Source organism: Parambassis ranga, unplaced genomic scaffold, assembly GCF_900634625.1.
Source record: "Parambassis ranga unplaced genomic scaffold, fParRan2.1 scaffold_21_arrow_ctg1, whole genome shotgun sequence".
NCBI lineage: Eukaryota > Metazoa > Chordata > Actinopteri > Ambassidae > Parambassis > Parambassis ranga.
In genome coordinates this window covers 5,605,720-5,619,521 of record NW_021144767.1, presented here as the reverse complement: position 1 = coordinate 5,619,521, position 13,802 = coordinate 5,605,720, and the positions used below count along the sequence as shown (strand labels likewise).

The following is a 13,802-nucleotide window of genomic DNA, read 5'->3' as shown; positions in this document are numbered from 1 at the left end:
TTACTGATGTTTGACATGACCAAGACTGTAATAAAGGTTCAAAAGAATCCAGTCCACATTCACCTTTTCTATTAAAAATGAGCCATTTTGTGTGTTTTTTTTTTCAATTTTCAGCACCACCCCTTATAAAATTGGTGATTAAAGGGTTAAAATCCTGGGGGAAAATGATTTTTTTCACTACTGTTGATTAGAACTGAAGTTAATTAAAAGGTCTATGCAAAAAAATTTCAAAAAAATATTTATCTAATATATTTTTAAAACAGTTAAAGTTAGGGGACGTTTTTGTCCCCGAACAACACATTAGGGAGAAAAAAAGAAAATCCAGTGCTGTGCAAAAACTAATAATGCAATCAAGTCAATTTTTTTACTGATGTTTGACATGACCAAGACTGTAATAAAGGTTCAAAAGAATCCAGTCCACATTCACCTTTTCTATTAAAAATGAGCCATTTTGTGTGTTTTTTTTTCAATCTTCAGCACCACCCCTCATAAAATTGGTGATTAAAGGGTTAAAATCCTGGGGGGAAATGATTTTTTCACTACTGTTGATTAGAACTGAAGTTAATTAAAAGGTCTATGCAAAAAAATTTCAAAAAAATATTTATCTAATATATTTTTAAAACCGTTAAAGTTAGGGGACGTTTTTGTCCCCGAACAACACATTAGGGTAGTGTTTGCGAACAATGCATGAGGGTTAAGACAGACAAGGTCTGCCTATATGTGTAAACACACACTAACACTACTCACTGTCTTTGACAGATGGGATGGTTCCAGTACCAGAGCCACGCCACATCACATATTACCAACAGAAACTCCAATCACACTTCCAGGACAGGTTTCTGTATGCACAAGAAGGCTGGGCAAAAGATAAAGAGTGTCTGGTTGATATCTACACAGAGCTGTACATCACAGCCAGCCCTGACATACACATCAACACACAGCATGAGGTCCAACAGATCCAGAAAGCCTGGAGGCCCAGAGACACTGAGACATCTGTCAAACCCAGAGACATGTTCCAACATCCTTCTGGAAAAAAAAGACCTGTAAAAACAGTGCTGACCAATGGAATCGCAGGAATTGGAAAGACCTTCCTGGTGCAAAAGTTTATGCTGGACTGGGCTGAAGGAACAGCCAATCAAGATGTGCATCTCATTTTCCCCTTCTCCTTCCGTCAGCTGAATCCACATATGGGAAAACAGTTCAGTTTGGCAAACCTCATTCATAAATGTATCCCAGAGGCTAAGGGCATCAAAGAGGAGGCTCTTAATTGCATCTTTACTGCTTTAGAATCATCAGGAAACGGCAACTACGACAAGAGTGAATTCAAGCTTCTGTTTGTGTTTGACGGACTGGATGAGAGCCGCCTTCATCTGGACCTTCATGTTGACGATAGTCACTCTGTTGATGTAACTAAGTCCACCACCACCGATATCTTGGTGAAAAACCTCATCAATGGAAAACTGCTGCGTTCTGCTCGCATATGGATAACCACAAGACCTGCAGCAGCCAATCAGATCCCTACTGACTGTGTGGATGTGGTGACAGAGGTCAGAGGGTTCACTGACCCACAGAAGGAGGAGTACTTCAGGAAGAGGTTCAGAGAGGAGGAGCAGGCCAGCAGGATCATCTCCCACATCAAGACATCACGAAGCCTCCACATCATGTGCCACATCCCAGTCTTCTGCTGGATCACTGCTACAGTTCTGGAGGACAGGTTGGAAACCAGAGAGGGAGCAGAGCTGCCCAAGACCCTGACTGAGATGTATGCAGAGTTTCTGAAGTTTCAGGTAAATCAGACCAAAGAGAAATGTGACCCTGAACGACTGTCCAGTCAGTGCATTTTTTCACTAGCAAAACTGGCTCTTCAGCAGCTGGAAAAGGGCAACGTAATCTTCTATGAAAAGGATCTGAAAGAGTGTGGCATCGATTTCAGTGACGCCTCAGTGTACTCAGGAGTGTTCACAGAGATCTTCAAAGAAGAGCGAAGAAGGAAACAGGAATTCACAACATTCTGCTTTGTTCACCTGAGCGTTCAGGAGTTTCTGGCTGCTTTCCACCTCATACGCTGTTTCATTGATGGGGACGATGAAGAGCTGGTGAACTTCCTGGGAAAGAAAAGTTGGTCATCTCTGGATGACATCCTGGACAGAGTCATGGAGAAATCTCTGAACAGTGAAACTGGCCACCTGGACCTGATGGTTCGCTTCCTTCATGGTCTCTCCCTGCAGTCAAACCAGAGACTCTTAGGAGACCTGCTGGGTCAGAAAGAGATCAGTTCAGAGGCCATCCAGAGAGCCATCAACAACCTGAAACAGAGACGCACTCATACAGTGTCTCCTGACAGAAGCATCAACATCTTCCACTGTCTGATGGAGATGAACGACCTCTCAGTGCATCAGGAGATCCAAGAGTTCCTGCAGTCAGAGACCAGATCAGAGAAGAAACTCTCTGCGATCCACTGCTCAGCTCTGGCCTACATGCTGCAGATGTCAGAGGAGGTTCTTGATGAGCTAGACCTGATGAAGTACAACACAACAACAGAAGGACGATTGAGACTGCTTCCAGCTGTGAGGAACTGCAGAAAGTTCAGGTGAGTCCAGATGTGACCAATCAGTGTAGATTACTGGTTTAGTTCTTAGACACATTCACACTGTGTGTTTCTCTCTAACAGAGCTCCTTGTGTTCATTGACACATCACATCAGCTGTGTTTTTTGTCTCAGATGTTCTTCTACTGTGAAAACATTGTTTTGTATGTTTCTGTTTGAAGCTGTTAAATGAATGGACAATAAATGTGTCTTTATTTGTAGTTAAAACAGCTGCATGTGGCCAAAGAGCTGCACAAACTACATAGATACAAAGACTGCAAAAACTGCAGCACAACATCATGGTATGCAAACATGCAGACACATACCATTACACAAACAGTTCAATCAGGATGTCACACAACAGAATAACTCTTTAAAGTCTCTGCATGAAAGAGAAGAATTTATCTTTCAGCAATATCAGCTGGAAGAACCTACAACAGAGGAATAAAGTGAAATACACTGTCAAAATGAGACGATGAGAATGATCAGAACTATTGTTACATGTCAAACAGTCAGATCAAATGAGATCACTGCTACTACTTAAAGTGTCCCTTTCATAATGTTCTGATATTTCTGTCATCACAGACTTTCTGACTGTAAACTCTCAGAGACTCACTGGGAAGTTGTGGCCTCAGCTCTGAAGTCCGACCCCTCCCATCTGACAGAGCTCGACATGAACCGGAACAGGCTGGAGGATTCAGGACTGAAGCAGCTATGTGCTGGACTGGACAGTCCTCACTGCATACTGCAGGTTCTTAGGTCAGTTAATGTTATTATTAGGCTGAGGTCCAGTTTTTAAATCATCTGTCAGGACTGACAGACAGAAAAGGACCACAGACATGTGTATCTTCAGTCACTGTTGCTCTGATGACAAATCAGATCTACTCATATGTTCAAATGTTGCTCAGTAATTCAGTGAATAATTATTATTTTCTTCCCTCCCAGTAACAGTCATCTGTATGTTTTAATGTTATCCCATATTATTAGATGATCAGTGGTATCAATGGCTCTATCAATGTCTTGTATTGTTTTATTAGGTTGTGTGGCTGTGGTTTGTCAGAGATCAGCTCTCTGGGATCAGCTCTGAAGGCTAACCCCTCCCAGCTGAGATATCTGGACCTCAGTGGGAACCACCTGCAGGATGTGGAGCAGCTACGTGGTTTTCTGGAGAGTTGTGGACTGCAGACTCTGAGGTCAGTCTCAATAGTTTTATGTGTTGTGATGTAAAGTTTGTGGTGGGGTGAGCTCTGAAGTCCCAAGACTGCAGATCCTCGGGTCAGGGTAAATCTGGGTGTTGATCCAGTCTTCACATTTCATTGGTTGATCGGTTGGATTTTGCTGCTTATGTTTGAACTTATGATGCATTACTAACCCACCCAACCCCAGATGTTGAATGTCTGTAGGGGTTTAGTTCTTGCTTTTTGAGTTTATGATTTTGTAACTCTACTCTTGTCAAGTTGTCTGATCAATGAGGGAGGTTTGGGTTTACTGAAGCTCTTTGAGATGCAGCATGGTTTTGTTTTCAGTTGTATATCAGCATGAGTTGCAGATATAACAAGTACAAATGAGTTCCAAAATAAAATTGTTGGAACTTTCTGGTGTAAAATATTTCCGACAAACATATGTGAATATAGAAAACACTTCAACAACATGTAGCGCTCCCCTCTGTAGTCATATTGATGATGTTATGTGCGATCACAGACGGAGCTCCAGAAGCAGGTAAATTTACTCACTTTAATAGAGAAAACAAAAAACTACCACTGAGGAGAAAACTGAGCTGAGTCCAAAATATAACCAAAAACAACCACAAGGGCGAACTACGAGGTAACTTGAAGGAGGAACGAAAAACAACCACGAGGGCGAAGCACAACTCAGGTCCAGGGCGAGAAACAACCGGGTGGCGCGGCTGGAGGCCTAGGCAAAAAACAAGGTAAGTCACTGGTCACTTGGAACGGACAGAAAGGTGGCTGGTTGCTTAGTACGAAAATAGCAGTGAAGAACTGGCGCAGAGGAGAAGGGAGGCGGCGCTTAAGTAGCCGGCGGAATGACGGGAAACGGAACCCAGGTGAGAAGAAGCCACGACTCCACCCAGCTGGACCATCGCGCCTGGAAAGAACAAAAACAAGGAAACGAGCAAGAAATGAAAAACACAGGAAGTGCCAGAGGAGCAACTCTCACCACATTACAGATGAGGGCAGGCTTTTAGGTTCTTTTAAAGTATTTATCCAATGTTTCTTAACCCTGATTAACTCAGTTTTAATTATTATCTTGGATGTCCCTTTAATACACACAAGTGCAGTGTTTGACCCATCAATCAAATGGCCATCTTTAAATTATATTTTTAATGAAGATCTTAACTACGTCTGCATATGTCTCTGCAATTGAATCCCTGCCCTTTCTCAGGTGAGTAATAAGTAACACAACACAAGGTTTTAGAAAAATAATTCTCAGTTATTTAAGAAAAGGTTAATGCTGGTGAACTAAGACATGAAAATAAAATTAGAATATGTTTTGGAGCCTTAAACATCAAATGTCACTTTTTTAAAGAAAAACACTCCAGCTGTTTGGAGGCAAAAACACAATATAACCTTTTTTCTTAACCCTCTAATGAATTCAGAAGCTCAGTTTACCAACCTCAAGGTCACTTAAACAAAGGTTGTGGCCCCCACACCTTAATACACTCTATAAAGCAGCAACTTAAATGATTACAGACTGACATATACCGCAGCAGGCCTGATGCGGTGCTTGTGTTCGTGGACGCCCAAAACTTAATGGCCGCTTCACTCTGAGCAAAATAAAACAAGCACCTGAGGTGTTCCAGTCCCGTCCTCCAACAGTCACAGGAGCAGGCTCAGCATCAGCATCTCACCACAGACTCCGTCTACTGTCTCTATCCTCTCTTCTTGCCGGAAGAAACTCCCAAGTCCTAGTGGCTCCAACCTCCGTCCGTGTCTCTTCTCTGTCCTCAGGTGGAAAACAGCAGATGAGCTCCTCAAACAGTCGACTGAGTGAGTCCAACTAGAGCTAGAAAAAGTCCCTTCACTTGTCATCAACTGACTTGAATCTATTCTTCCAGGTGGCTAACAGCTAGCTTTAGCATTAGCACCAAACATAAACCGTCTGAACTTCGTGCTGAAAGTCTTCCCGCCTCTCAGTATGCTGCTAGACTTCTTCTCACAGATTGTCCTGTCAACAACCTTAAGACACAAGTTACACACCGTTTTGTGCACTGCTAACTTAGAAATGAAGACAGAAAATCTCTGTTACACATGTTTCTCCGACACACCTCTCCTAGTCTGTGTCACACTGTGCTCACGGTCCTGTCACTTGTTATTAACCCCATCTATGCTGGTGGGACATCTTTCAGCAACATTCTTTAACATAACACAACAACTGAATGCTTACACACTTAAACTTGAACTGAAATGATCAACACTCATTAAAACATGTGGGGATTTTAAACTGGGTTACAAACAAAACACATTTAGGAATGAAACCTTCTAGATGTAGGCTTCACTCAAGAGATTAAATGCTGATGGATTGTGCAAGTACATCTATAACATTAAACTGCAACTCATTAAACAAGACGAAAATATGAATTGACACACTATGAACACAAAGTTAACTAGAAAGCATTTCCTGCAGAAAATGTGAGTTTGGTTGCTGCAGCTGAAGCATTGCTCTGAATGATGTGAAGGATTGCTCTGAATTGCTGGAGAATCTGCAGTCTGAATTTAAGTTGCTGAAACACTTTGAATAGATGAAGCTGTTTTATTGTGAAAAGTAGAAAACCTTTGAACATTAGGAAGTTATGAAACAGAAACTGCTGAAGATGAACAATATGAAGTCACTGACCTTAAAGAATAGCCTGGAAATGCACCATAAAGGTCTGAGGCTGGAATCATATCTAAAGCTAATAAGGACAGGCTGTATGGTTTTAATGTGGAAAAGTATCAGAGTTACCTCCCCCAGAACATTTTGGATGAAGTAGAAGCCATTTCCTGCATTCTGGTGGATTTCAACAGCTATTATACTGACAGAAGTAAAGGGTTAACTCAACAACTATTACTGAGAGATTCAATAACTCCTTATTTATTTTAAGCCATGATGACAAATATAAAACCAACTGAAAATGAAACAGTTCTGTCAGCCTCATGGTGGCACTACACTAACAGGTTATTAGAACAAAATGTTTACATCTGTTACTGTCTACCTCTGTGCCACCATGACTTTAACCACAAAAACCACATTTCTGTTTCACTGTATTCCCAATGAGGCCATCAGCTGCACTGTCAGGTTTTAGAGACTTCACAGAACAGATCAGATTAAACAGATTAGAAACAGATTACCCAAAGCCTCCAAAAAAAGCTGCACAACAGGTAACTTAGTTCACATGAATCTGTGCTGATGTGTCTGCTTGTGTTGATCAGCACACAATCAGTTCACATGAAGTGACTGAAACACAAAGGGAGGATCAATATAGAAGGAAACCCGCTCCCTGTCTCTCACTCCTGGCCTGCCCTATATGCCATAACGTCTGCTGCACGGTGTGCTTGCAGCTGAATCTCAGACCTCACCTGGCAACAATACATTTTTTTCTGATTGGCTGATTCCTGTTCTCTGCCATAGAAATGACAGATGATTAATAATAAAAAATGTACAAACATAATTCACAAATTATAACCACTGACATTACTAAGCTTAGACAATAGTGTCCTTTCATGTTGTAGAATTGTTTTTTTCATTGCACTGCTCTACTTCTTACAATTATTCAGTATTGTTAAATGTACACATTTCATTTCTTTCAGGCTGAGCAGCTGTAACCTCTCAGAGAGAAGCTGCGAAGCTCTGTCCTCAGTCCTCAGCTCCCAGTCCTCTAGTCTGAGAGAGCTGGATCTGGATAATAACGACCTGCAGGATTCAGGAGTGAAGCTTCTTTGTGCTGGACTGGAGAGTGCTGACTGTGGTCTGGAATCACTGAGGTCAGGATCTGGTTGTTGATCATTTAAATGCATACCTTAACATTATGTTTGAAGCTTTTCTACATGCAGTTCATGTGTTGACATGTGGAGGCTTTCAGGACACTAATGTGCACTGAATTCTACACAAGTAAAAAGATCTTTATTGTCATTATTCACAACAAATTTCCATTCATTCATTCAATAACAACTAATTTGCATTTCTTTCAGACTGAGCAGCTGTAACCTCTCAGAGAGAAGCTGTGAAGCTCTGTCCTCAGTCCTCAGCTCCCAGTCCTCTAGTCTGAGAGAGCTGGATCTGAATAATAACGACCTGCAGGATTCAGGGGTGAAGCAGCTGTCTCATGGATTAGGGGGTCCAGACTGCAGACTGGAGACTCTCAGGTCAGGATCCAGCTTGTTGATCATCAGTTAAATTCTGCTTCATGTTCATGTTGAAGATCTGTTGGATTTTCCTTCTTTCTTCTTGAGTTCATGACATGTTTTGTACCTCCAGTCTGTCAGGTTGTCTGATCACACAGGAGGGCTGTGCTTCTCTGGCCTCGGCTCTGACCTCCAACCCCTCCTATCTGAGAGAGCTGGACCTGAGCTACAATCATCCAGGAGACTCAGGAGTGAAGCTGCTGTCTGCTTTACTCAACAGTCCAGATTGTAGTCTGAAGACTCTCAGGTACACAGAGACCACAGAGCATGAGTCCTCCTCAGTCTGTCAGTTTAGCTCATATATCCACAGCTGTTGATGGATGGACTGAAACTGCAGAGAAGAAATAATCACTGATCCCTGATGTTCATCTTCCTCCATCATTAAGTGTCCATCATGTTAACTTCACTTTTCTTTATACACTTTCTTCATATCAAAATACAGACTGATTTTCAGTCACACTTAGTGCAGATCAAATACAAATGATGCCCTACTTATTAATGTCCTCAGCTGTAAGAACCACTGAATTATTTCCACAAACAAATGTTCCTGAAACAATCCATATGTGAAGCTTCAGAGGAGACAACAACACAATGGTAGAAGGAGGAGTTCCTTCAGTCAGAGACAGAGAGCAGGGAGACACTACAATATTATCACTGTAAAAACTACACACAGACATGAGAGAATGTATTATTTGAAGTGTGTCAGAAACTCTTCCATCCATGACACATGTGAACCAGGCTTGTGTTTGCATATAGAGTGAAAGGAACAAACAGTCAGAGACAGTGTGGCTTGTTTGCTGCTTTGGATAAATGCACAATGCTGAGATCAAACCTACACTGTTGCTGCATGAAGAGGATTTTACAGTAAAGCACTGACAGAGAGCAATATTTCACAGAATGGAGGACATGAATAAACACAGAGCAGATCAGGAGAGACTCTTCTGGAGTCGACACAGATGAGTTTCAGTCTGTTTGTGTGTCTCTGACAAACTGAGGAACTCTGCTTCATGTTGATCAGCAGTTTGGACTCATGTTGGTTAGAAAATCATTCTGACTGTGTTTCTTCCTGCAGGGTGGAGCATGGTGGAGAGCAGTGGTTAAAACCTGGGCTGAGGAAGTGTAAGTTTGACTCAGTCTTTCCTCATGTTATTGTGCATGAGTCAGTGTTCTATCAGTCCATCAGAGCTGTTGTAGCGCAGCCTCTGCGGTTGGATTTCTTTGGTGTTTACTGGAGTTTATTACTCCCCAGCAGGAGTTTTAGGTTCCAGCTTTGTCATTGGTTTTCCTTTTTTCTCTTGTTAGGGAGCTTTAGTGTGTTGTAGTGTCTCTGTGTTTGTTTGGGCACTGCTCAGCTCTGAGTTCATGAACTGCAGCCTAACACTGAAACCAGCCTGTGTAGCTGCCGATCTGAGAGTGGGGACGAGTGGGGAGGTGCAGACATGCTGTGTGTGGGTTTCCCCTCAGCCTGGGACATAACAGAGACAACCAAAGCAGACAAAAGACAAAATCCAATAAGAGAGCACAAAGGGTTGAAAAGGTCCAAACACAGGAAGAAACAGCTCCACAGTCCAAAAGCAGGCAGGACTCAGACACAAAGAATCTCATCCAAAGGGTCAGACTGGACTGATGGACTGAAGAGTGAAGACACTGAGACACTGAGCTGTGAGCAGCATTATTAGGGTTAGGGTTAGGGCGAGAAACGCCACTGTTTAAGGAAAACGAGTTACCACCAAAATAAGTTTCACACGGGGTCTCTGTTTAAAGCTTTTAATCAATTAGTAACAAAACACGTTATCCGCCATGTTTCCCTGCACCGCTTCTTCCCTTTTTCCCAATCTGCTACAAACACCCTGATTTTCAGCACAATGCAGCATTTTCATTCAACCAATCACGGGGCAGGCTTTCCAACTGTCATGGCGGAGCCCTGTCAGTAGATAGAAAGTATGTCCAGGCATCTTTTAAATGAGTGTTTTAGCTGTGTGAAATGAATAACTTTGACAGTATCCATGAGGCAGTCCTCTTTCCTTCCATGGGAAAAAAGTGGAAGCGTTCCATACAGAATCCCGAAACTCAGCTGGAGGGAAAATACCGGCCACTTCCTGTTCACATACTAAAGAGGAAAACTTTTGTCATGCGGATCAACTGACAGCCGGCGAAATAATATTATTAGAAATACATATATAAATACATAAAATGAGTTTTGTGATGAAATGGATTTATAGCTTTTTGGGTGTTTAATAAATGTTTAAAATCAAAATATAGATTAGATTTTTTGATGTTATTACAAACTCATGATGATATATTACAGTTTGAAACATAAACTAGAAGTTTCATATAAACCCTTTTTGGAAAGAAAACACTTTTTTTCTGGATTTATAGCGTTTTGGAAGCAATCTCTTCATTTGTTAGGCGGGACAGCCGAACCAGTTAAACAAGCTTTTACTGACAGCTCTGAACAGACCACATTAACTTATCATTCATCTTAGTGCAGCCGCCACAACTTCCATTTCACAAACCATTTTTTAATCTTCAGTTATTATATTTCCTTTTATTTTGCTTTGTGCTTTGGTTTCATTCTGTAACACTGGACTTATTTTTATGAAGGTTTGAACTCTGACAGTGTTTGAACAGGAGAGAAAGGAGTATAAAGTGTGTAGTGAGGGTTCACAGCCTTAAAGCATCTAGAATAACTGTAAAAAATAAAGCCCATCACTTCACGGATTTCACCTTTTGCGGGTTATTTTTGGAACGTAACCCCGCGATTAACGAGGGACCTCTGATGAGAAGGAAGAGACTGGGCTCTCAGCTGCAGTAAAGGGGGCAGGTCTGGCTCCAACACAGGTTTCAATGTGCAAGATGTCTTGCCCTCACATTCTTCTTCCATTTCCACTTGTCCTGAAACTTCGGCCTTCGCTGTCAACCTTCCTTTTCTTACTCACACTTGCCATTTTAGAAATGGGCAATAAAAAACACAGATCACTGGCAAACAGGGTGGTGAGAGTTTGACCATGTTTGCTGCCATCTTGTGGTGAAATGTTAATATATATAAACAATAATCATTTTTAAACGTGTGATTTCATCCTGTGGACAACAGTACTGGTGGCATATTATGACATTATTGATTTTATGCCAGAGGCTTCGGCCCAGTGAACATATGAACTGGACTTTGGTCTGTTCTACAGGAAAAACCCTCAATGATAATGCACCAACCAATCCCAACCAAAGAAAGGAACATAAGGACAGAAGAACTAAACAGGAAAGAAAATAGAAATAACTATTGTATATATAACCTAGAAAATTTCACAAGAAATTTTGAGTGGGCCAATGCGCGCTCACCCACACTCTGCTGCCGGTCCGCCCCATTATATACCACCAAACCTCATTCCTGATCACCGGCATATGTGAAAGATGCCACTGATGACATGGTTTTATATAAGGTTTAATAGGCCCCCAAGCTTCTCCATTCATTCTGAATGGAGGAATCCTAAAGATGTGGATGTGACTTTGGCTGCTATTTTATGAAGTTTGGTAAAAGACATGAACATGAGGACTCAATATGATAAAGTCCAACTCCTTATGAGCAGTTTGCAGTTGAAATGAATATTCTGTGTAGAGGCATGCCAGACTGATAGGCTTCCAAAGTTAGCTGGGTTTTGTCAGGGATCTCACCAGTTTCCCATTATTTCCTATGAAAGCATGCCCAAACGCCATGCCTTCAAAGTTTTGACAGTGATTTGATGCCTGTGGGGAGGGTCGATCGCAGTTTTTCGGGATTTTTTCAAACACCGTTTATCCGATCGCTACCAAACCTCAGAGGGTAGTAGTCCTGACCGAGCCGGTCGATTTGATGTATAATTTGTAGGGGTGGCTAGCGCTAGTTAGCTGTGTAATGAATTAGAGGCTTTTATTTTGAAAATCAATGTGTGTCTAAGTGGTGTGTGTGTTGGGGGGGGGGCACACCCCCAATGCATGTTAAAACATGTTTAAGTGTTTTATTTTGAAAATCTACACGTCAGCCATATCCTGTTATTGTGCAGGTTCTTTTATTTTGAAAATCCCTGTTTGTGTGTCTGTGTGTTGGCAGGTGTGTATAGTGTGTGTCTGCATATTTTCTGGGTGGCTTGTGTAGTTTACCAGGCATAGTAAGGTCTGTAATGATGTGGAGGCTTTTATTTGAAAATCTGTGTGTGTGTGTGTGTGTGTGTGTGTGGTGTGTGTGTGTGTGTGTGGTGTGTGTGTGTGTGTGTGTGTGTGTGTGTGAGTGAGAGAGTGAGAGAGTGAAGTGAGTGAGTGAGTGAGTGAGTGTAGTTGTGTGAGTGTAGTTGTGGTGAGTGTAGTTGTGTGAGTGTAGTTGTGTATGTTCCTGTATGGTTGTGTATGTGTGTGTGTCTGCCTCTGTCAGAAAGAAAAGTCATAGCACAGGTGTCCCGGTACAGCCGGACGTCCTGTAAAAGTTTCAGGTCGCTCACATTAAAGCTGTGGGACTAGTTCTGCTGAAAATGTGTCCAGAAGAAGGAGAATAATACAGAGCGGAATAAGTATTTACAATAGTAACAGTGGAACAATATCAGGATAGATCAGGAGGTCTGAGGTCTGGTCTTTCAGTCCAGATCCTCCTCCAGACTCTGATGAAGGAGCTTTTGGATGATGCTCTTTATCCAATGATACAGTTGATGCTGCTGTTCTTCTCATGTTCTAAATGTGTCGTCTGTCTTTACTCACATTGCTGCAAATATCCAGTTTGTGTTTGAACACAAAGCTGATAGTTGTGTGTTTGTTCATTCAAACATTAGTGACAAAAAGTCTGATGATAAACTTTGTATGAATGAACAACACATCAGTCAGTAAAGACAGAATGAAGCCATCAGATGTGTCAGATGATAAACTGCAGCTGTGTCTTTTTCTCTCCATCAGATTTCTGTCAACTTGAAGTCGACACAAACTCAGTGCACACAAAGCTCAAACTGTCTGACAACAACAGGAAGGTGACACATGTGTGGGAGGAGCAGCCATATCCTGATCATCCAGACAGATTTGACAGGTGGCCTCAGCTGCTGTGTAGAAATGTTCTGACTGTCGCTGTTACTGGGAGGTCGAGTGGAGAGGAGTGGTTTATATATCAGTGAGTTACAGAAGAATCAGAAGGAAAGGAACCAGTGCTGACTGCAGGTTTGGATTAAACAATCAGTCCTGGAGTCTGATCTGCTCTGATCTTGGTTACTCTGTCTGTCACAATAACAGAGAAACATCCATCTCCTCCTCCTCTGTCTCTCACAGAGCAGCAGTGTATGTGGACTGTCCTGCTGGCACTCTGTCCTTCTACAGAGTCTCCTCTGACACACTGATCCACCTCCACACCTTCAGCACCACATTCACTCAGCCTCTACATGCTGGGTTCTGGTTGTATCCTGGTTCCTCAGTGAGTCTGTGCTGTGTGTAGAAGCAGAGTGTGTGGAAGTGACAGCAGCTTCAACTTTGTGCTTTAAATGTTGATGATGTTTCACTTTCATTTGAATCACTGACTGTGATTTCAGGTCAGAACATGTTTTTGTCTTAGAAGCAGTGAAATGAAGAATGTGAAGCTGAATTTATGATCATGAACTTTGACATGTCTCACAAATGAAACCCTTACATTAAGAAATGCATGATTCCATGTTGTTATGGCTCTGATATTAAAATGTAGTATTATAATAGGAGTTAATGGACCTAAGTGGAAAACAACCATTTAAAATACTGCTGCAATACAAACACTAATACTCCAACTGCCATATTTGGATCAACTTGACATGACAGATATAAAAATAATGCCGTGAG

General features: G+C 41.9%; 1 pseudogene; it reads left to right on the top strand.

Annotated features, from left to right (window-relative positions):
- Positions 1-13,404, top strand: part of LOC114429887 (ribonuclease inhibitor-like) — a 34,651-nt pseudogene extending 21,247 nt beyond the window's left edge.
- Positions 13,405-13,802: the final 398 nt, after the last annotated feature.